This window comes from Nelumbo lutea, chromosome 3, assembly GCF_056320005.1.
Source record: "Nelumbo lutea isolate HS-2025 chromosome 3, American lotus-T2T, whole genome shotgun sequence".
Classification (NCBI taxonomy): domain Eukaryota; kingdom Viridiplantae; phylum Streptophyta; class Magnoliopsida; order Proteales; family Nelumbonaceae; genus Nelumbo; species Nelumbo lutea.
Window position 1 is genome coordinate 115,598,288 of NC_142686.1, and position 7,605 is coordinate 115,605,892.

General features: G+C 44.6%; 1 long non-coding RNA gene across 1 annotated transcript; it reads right to left on the minus strand.

Moving 5' to 3' along the window:
• Nucleotides 1-5,748: 5,748 nt before the first annotated feature.
• Nucleotides 5,749-7,518, minus strand: LOC148867852 (uncharacterized). The gene is made up of 3 exons (XR_016109776.1): nt 7,211-7,518; nt 6,631-7,130; nt 5,749-6,550 (listed from the first exon to the last, which is right to left on the minus strand). It is a non-coding gene; the product is annotated as an uncharacterized LOC148867852 (long non-coding RNA).
• Between the last annotated feature and the right edge of the window lie 87 nt (nt 7,519-7,605).

Here is a 7,605-nt window from a genome sequence, read left to right on the forward strand (position 1 = left end):
TTGGTTCCATTTACATTTATTCAGTAAATGTTGATTGACGGTGCCACATAGGTACCATTTCAACATTTTCTCTCTTTTGTTCTTTTGCATGCATTGAAAATGAAAAGGTCAACTTTGATTTTTGTGCATGCCAGCCGTTTGTGGAAGTTATCTTTTAAAACATCTACAAACAGCCAGACGTTTTTTCACTATTACGTTGATGTGGAGCTTAGTGGTGCCTAGTTGTCATAAACAGTTGTAACTATTGCATTTCTCGTTTTTACCAGCAAATAAAGTACAAATGTTTATTCAATAAATATAAATGGAACCAAACACATATTTAATCTACGAGCAGCACCAGGTGGGTAGAAAATCTAGACACAATTGTATCATTGTGCGAAGGAAACCCCCTCTTTTTGATTGTGAAATTTTGAAGAAAAAATCTGCTTTAAAGCTTAGAGGACGTGTATATATTAATCTTTAGAGCATCGCTTATTGCGGTTGTTCAAAGTATCATTATGATATATGTAATACGGGGTGTATCATATTAGTTTTTTAGGGTCAATGATACGCCCAATTGGTGTGATATCTCTGTCATTGAAATATCAACCCCCACCCCAAAAAGAAAAAAAAAAAAAAAAAAACTAAATAAGAGTATTGACTAATGCAAATTTTAGATACACTAAAATTTCATATGAGAATATTGATATTGATATTTTGAACCTTCCTTGCACCCATTAGTTAGTAAAATACTTTTTTCTAGTAAAAGACTAAACAATAAACACTCTTTTTAAAATCAAGATCAATTTCTTGATGAAGGATTATCAACAACAAATCGGACAATGCAAATGTGACGGTTGCTGTAATATCCCCCTTAAGTTTAGTAATTTCAATTACTTCCCATGAATTTTCTGATACAGTTGCAATTAGACCTCATTTGATAGAATATTCTAGAAAAGGCATAGAAATGCCCAAAATACCCATATAGTTACCATTGGGGCTGATTTCTATGAAAAAAATACAAAGCTAGGAATAACAAAAACAAAGAATTTAAAGTTGCAATTTTACCTCTGAATGATTGATATGAAGGGACATTTTGAAAAATAAATCAATTTCAGAAAAAGAGATTAAAAGGGTTTGAGGTAGTGATTCATATGAAGAGAAAATTTGAAAAAATAAACTTTTTTTTTTTTGTTAAAAGCAACTGCTGCACATTCTGGACATTTTTGTGCCTCTTTTTAGAAGATTCTACCAAAATGGATCTATTTGCAACTATGTCATAAAGCTCAGGGGAGGTGATTGCAATTACCAAACTTTAGGGGAGGTTTCAGCAACAATTAGAAACTTCAAAAGAGGTTTCAACAGTTTACCCCAATAAAAAAATGGAGAAGTACAGATACACCCAATGCAAAAATCTGATTCCCACAGCACAGCTATAAACATTCAAAACGACAAAAAACCACACCCTATGCACCATACCCGCCCTTGAATTTGTATCAATTCCGAACTGGCACCTACCCCAAATGTACTTTAAACCTACAAATTCTAACACTGGGGGTATCAGTCATTCTCCCTAAAAAAATCACTTTGATGATGGACCAAAATATCATCATCATCATCACCCACATAGCCATAATCATCTAAGCCTTGTCCTAACTATATGAGGTAAGTTACACTAATTCCATTTCACCATTTTGTTCTGTTTAGAGCCATATCCATCATTAAGTCACGCACTTTAATCATTTCTTATTACTTCCATCCAATCCCCTTTTAAGTCTGCCTCTATCCCTTCTAGCCCCCTCAACATGTATTAAATCAAATTTCCTATTAGGTGTTGTAATGGTCTCTATGCACATGGCCAGACCATCTCAATCTACTTTCTCTCGTGTTGCCACCCGTTGAAGCTATCCACAGGCTTCTTCGTATTACTTGATTTCTAATTCAATCTTTTTTAACTCTATCACTGATCCAAGTATTCAATTTTTGTCACACTCACTTTTTGGACATTTTATTTCTTAATTGTTAAACACTTAACTCCATCTCCATACAACATAGTCAATCTTCATGATTGTTCTAAATTTGAATTTGCACAGTACATATTTTTATTCATATATATCTAATGTGGGATAAAAAATCACCTAAAAAAATATAGAAGAGGGTTGGGTAGATATAAGGAACGAGTAACATTGGAGGAGATAGTGGTGGCCAAAATTGCCTCTAATGACTACTTTGTTTGAATTCAGATTAGCCGAATGCTTTAACTGTTCACTAGGCTGTGGAATCGAACCAATTATCAAGCTCCATGTGAGTAATAAATTCATAGGCCCCACTGTAAAAGATGTGGGCCCCATATATTTAATAAATTCATTGGTTCCACAGCCCATTGAGCAGCTAAACCTTGCTCACTTTGTTTCTATAATTATAAACCAAATACCCGATTTTTCTTTTTCTTTCTTTAAATCGTTAAAATTGTGTATGTGAATGAAAAGAAATAGAAGAAACTCTGGGTCACATAGAAAACTAACCCCATAATCCAATGAATGTAAAAGGTCATTTTGCTTAACAAGCAGTATAAGATGTCAAATAGGCCTTTTTCTCCTTATATGATAAATGATGCATCTGTTGTATTAATACAATGACAAGATTATGGAACCAACCATTTTGGAAGCTTTTTGTGGTTAATGAGCGAAAATCATTGACAAAATATATAAATGTCTATAGCCCTTGGCACATGAGGAAAAATATTGAAAATCATTTATAATGGTAAAATGAAAGGCCTTCAAAATCTTTTACACTGGACTTTAAGTTTCCATTATTGGCTTTTCACATGTTTTTAAGCAACAATATTTCAAAATGACATTTTAGGGAGAGGTAAGATAGGAGTTCTAATCATTAAACTTAATACCCCTCTTAAGTCTCTTTAAATGGCATTTTGATGGGTTCAAAAATCGTACCTGTTGATGAGGGATGGTCGAGGACAACAAAGTAATTTTGCTCTTAGACTCCGAAGGCTAATCGAAGGATTCGAGGGTTCTGAATATTGTAGAAGCCGAAGGCAGGTGGCTGAGGTACTGCAAGACTGAATACATCAGAGGCCCCGAGTGAGAACCCAAGGCAGAGTCTCTGACAATCAAGTTAGTACGGGGTACGAAGAAGGGAATTAGAATATAACTTTTGATATCAGTTCCAAGTCCAAATACAAATTGTATTCGATCCCCCTTACCTGGAGGGGGGGCACCCCTATTTATACTTGAGTTGCTTAGAGGTAGGTGGAGATGAACGCTTGAGATGGGAGCCGTACAAGGATAGTCAGAGAACTCTGCGGGGACGCGTGGGCGCTCCATGATTGGCTCAGTACGAGGGGAGCAGAGTAACCTTTGCTGTAGCGGATCTCGTTCCCAGGTCTAGCGCTCATGGGCTGGGCCTCCCAACCTCAAATGGGCTAGGTTAGGTCACCCCTCATCACTTGCCCCCAACTTCCAAGGCCAAGGAGAAAAATTCGGCTTCGGCTAATGGGAGTAGTAATGGTGAGCGCCAACGGGCCTGGTATCCGAGGTGTACCATGTAGTGGCGTCCTCTTTTGCATCTCTACCTGGTTCGTCTTCGTAAGTTGGGCCGAGGCTGTAAGTGGCCTACATTACTGTTGCTTTGGACAAGTGATCTGCCGCGTAATAACTCAACCAAGGGTGATCCTATTACAGGAATGGCTTCAAGTACACCTGTCACGATTTTTACTGCCCAATAACCAATTTGGTCCCAAGGTAAGGAATAACCAGTTACACCAAAAGATGCGGTCAATACAGCCAGAATCACACCCGTAACCCAAGTTAATTCGCGAGGCGCACTCAGTGCGGATGCTCTAGTGCCGCCATTTGGGTCGAGGACCTCTAAAGCCGAAGGCTGTTTAAGTCGAAGGGCCTGTGAGGCCCAAGGATCCGTGCACGGGACAACTTTCTAGTCGGACCAGTGCACGCATTCGCGCGGCCGGGTCGCATAAGCCAATGTTTGACAATGGGCGGACACGTTGGTTCATCTGGAGCATTTTCGCCTTCCAAGGACGAAGGTTAAGGGGTGCGGTGCAACTGGATCGCAGGTGCTGAGGCGTTTTGCGTCTGTTGGATCAGGGACGATCTGTGCCATCGCTAGCGCATCGTTTCACCTTCTGAGGGTGAGCGTCATGCAGTGCGCCATGGAGGTGGTGGCTTCTCAGTCATTGGATCTCAAGAAATCTGGGCCGTACGTTCCCCTTTAAATAGGGCCCCTAGTGGCAATATTCTTGTCGTTTGCCTCTAAGCGCCATTGCCTTCGAGTGAACTCAACATCCAGACTCTCCAACCTTCAACACTTCTCTCTCACTCTTTCTTCCTCCACATTTCTTAGGTAACTTTAAACAATGTCATTCTCAGATTCTGGTCCTGAATGCTATGATCTTCTGAATGAGTCGGAAGGGAGCTCTTCCTGTACCTCTTCTCCCCTTTCCCCTTTGAGTCCTTCTACTCTTTTCCCCCTTCGACAGGAGGTTGAGGTGCTTCGGGGGAGGGTAGCCCCTGAGGGTGCTGAAGGCAGTCGTCGAGGTGAGGACCCTCCCTGTGAGAGTGCCGCTTCTGTGACACCAAGAGAGGCCGAAGGGTCCTACCCAGCCAAGGAGGAGGGAACCCTAGACCATGTTCCCGGGATGAGGGCTGCCCAGGTAGTAGCTAAGACTGATGTACTCCGCCTGGGTTTCGAGAACTCTCTAGATGGGGATTAGGACAAATCTCTGGCAAGGCAGTACTTCATTCCCTCGTCCCATGGTATGTGGGTGCCCGAAGTAGGCGAATGGCTGTGGACTCCTAAGGAGGGGGAGATCTGCATCTACCAACATTTTCTCCAATTCGGTCTCCGGTTTCGAGGGTTGCAAATACTGTAGAAGCAGAAGGCAAGTGGTCGAGGTACTGCAAGACAGAATACGCTAGAGGCCCCAGGTGAAAACCCGGGGCAGAGTCTCCGACGGTCAAGTTAGTATGGGCTACGAAGAAGGGAATTAGAACATAGCTTTTGAGGTCAGTTCCAAGTCTAGATATAGATTGTATTCAATCCCCTTACCTGGAGGGGGGGCACGCCTATTTATACTTGAGCTGCCTGGAGGTAGGTGGAGATGAACGCTTGAGATGGGAGTCGTACGAGGGCAGTTAGAGAGCTCTAGAGGGACGCGTGGGCGCTCTACAATTGGCTCTATACAAGGGGAGCATAATACTATTTATAAGAACTGAGTAGGCCATGAGCCACTCCCAAAGCCTAAGGGCCAGAATACCGAGCTAACATGACCTTGGCACAACAGGACCCAGTCGCCTCTATGGCATGGGCGGACTCCAAGAGTGGGTCACAAGCCACTCCCCCAGCCTAAAGGCTAAAACACCGAGCTAATGAAAAGACCTCGGCAGCATATGAGACCTAGTTGCCTCATCGGCATAAGCTAGGTACTTGCAATGACTAAGGCACAGGCAGTTCAGGCACGAACCTCTTGACAGGTAGCCCGCCCTGATGTGCGTCAAGTTGAACACGACAGGGACAACCGATGTCCACCTAACCCAGATTAGGATGGGTCGGGCATGTGCCCTACTACATCACTCACCTCGGCGTGCCCTCTCACATCACCCCTATTGAACATTAAGAGGCAGTTCGGGGTGATGGCAGTTGAAGAACACCCACTTCGAGAATTTAACTTGATAGGATAACAGCTTGGAGTGAGACAACCATTCCGGCAAAAATAAATTGCACAAACACTTGGCAAAAAATATTCCTTCATTACATTACTTAAACATGTTTTATACAAAAGAGAAGGGGATCAAGCTCGTAGGCCCAGAATACAAGGAGCGCCTAACTACTTGGGAGGTACATCAGCCTTACTCGGGGTTTCTTCAGGGGTCTTCTCAGAAGAATCAGTCAGATCGGTGGCGTCAGCCTCCCCATTGCCACCATCATCTTCAGAGTCTGGGTCATCCACGGCCTGGTGTGCCATGTCATCCGTGATGTTGAAAGAAGTGAAGGCACTTATACCTAGATTGGGGTAGGCATGCCTTATCCACCATTGGCCAAGCTTGAACCCCCTACAGTAGGCCTTTGACATTACATTGTTGAACCTCGAGGACTTGACGTAGTCGATGACGGACTAAACCTTGGTCTGTTCCAGAGCGTCGTGAAAGATCTCCGTCTTCTTCTCGATATCAGCCTTGAGAGACTCCGCCTCGCACTCTAGGGCCTCCTTGGTTTCCTTGAGGGCCTGCATCTCGAGCTGTGAAGCCTTTTGGGCCATTTTGAGGCTTTCCACCTCGAGCTTTAGGGCTTCCTGACCAACTCGGAGCCCATTCACCTCGGCCTTCAGTCTGTCTCATTCACAGGCCAGCTCCTCCCTCTCTAGTGCCAAGGTGTCATTTAGGCTTCTCTAGACGGTGGCAGCACTCTCCAACTGATTGGACCTTGTCCTGCGCTGCCTTCAGCTCGGCATGAGCCACGCGGGATGACTCCTCGGCAGCCAAAGCGCGCCTTAGGTGTTAGATTGTAGAGTCAAGGCGTGAATGGCAATGTTCGCCTGGCAAAAGGAGACTGATCAGCAAAAAAAAAGGAAGAAAGAGGGGAAATAGAATGTTGATTCACAAAATATGAACCTACCACCATGATGTGGATTGCAACGCGACCCTCGAGCTGACCTGGGGAAAGTTCGGCCCAACTCACGACCTCTGCACTAATGACTCCCCTTTTACTTCGGTCGAGGCCTACCTCGGGGTCCAAGATGGACTCCTCCTCCTCTCCAGTCCCTGAGTTGGACGCCGCCGCATCTGCAGCATGTTGAGCCGACTCTTCCGTAGCCTCAGCAGCCGCCCCAACAGATCTCGGAGCCTCAGTGGCAGCCCGAGCTGGCTTGTTCTCCAGCCCCCCCGTAGCCTCAGGTTTTTGGGGAGGAAAATCACCCTCCAGATCTATTACCAGAGAGGCATTGTTGAGCTCGGTCTCAGGGGCAAGAGCCCGGGAATGATCGAGTTCAGGGGAGGGAGCCCTCGGTGACCCCACACGAGTCTTTTTGGTAGTCTTCTTGGCAATCTGCTTCCTCCTCCTCTTCATTTGGTTGAGGAGACTGGTAGCCGTGAATCTCTCTTCTTCGTCCATGGGGCCTACAACAAAGTTGGCATTAGTAAATCCAAAGACAACAAGCAGATAAAAGCAAAGTGCCAAAAGATAGAAACAAACCTACCCGGGCTCAAACCGGCCTGAACGAGTTTCACTTCGGTGATGTATTCTCGATGATCGAGCTTAGCCTGAGCCCACGAATGGAAGGCCTCCCACGTCTGTTGGTTGAGGGCGATGCTGGTAGCCTGGGTAGCCACCCTCCAACTAGTGAGGAAGGGCCACCCTGTGCTGGCCCGGACCACAAAGTAGCCCCGCTTCCAAGCCGAGACCTTTCTCGAGAACTTGTATAGTAGCTTGAAGCCTGGGTGAGGAGACAAGTAGTAGACCTGCCCATGCTCAAATGGGCTAGGTTAGGTCACCCCCCATCAGTACCTATGATATGAAAGGCATTAATGCATTGCAATATTCATTTGTTATTGTATTTCATCATACATCAATAGAGGGCAAAGGGAAGAAGGT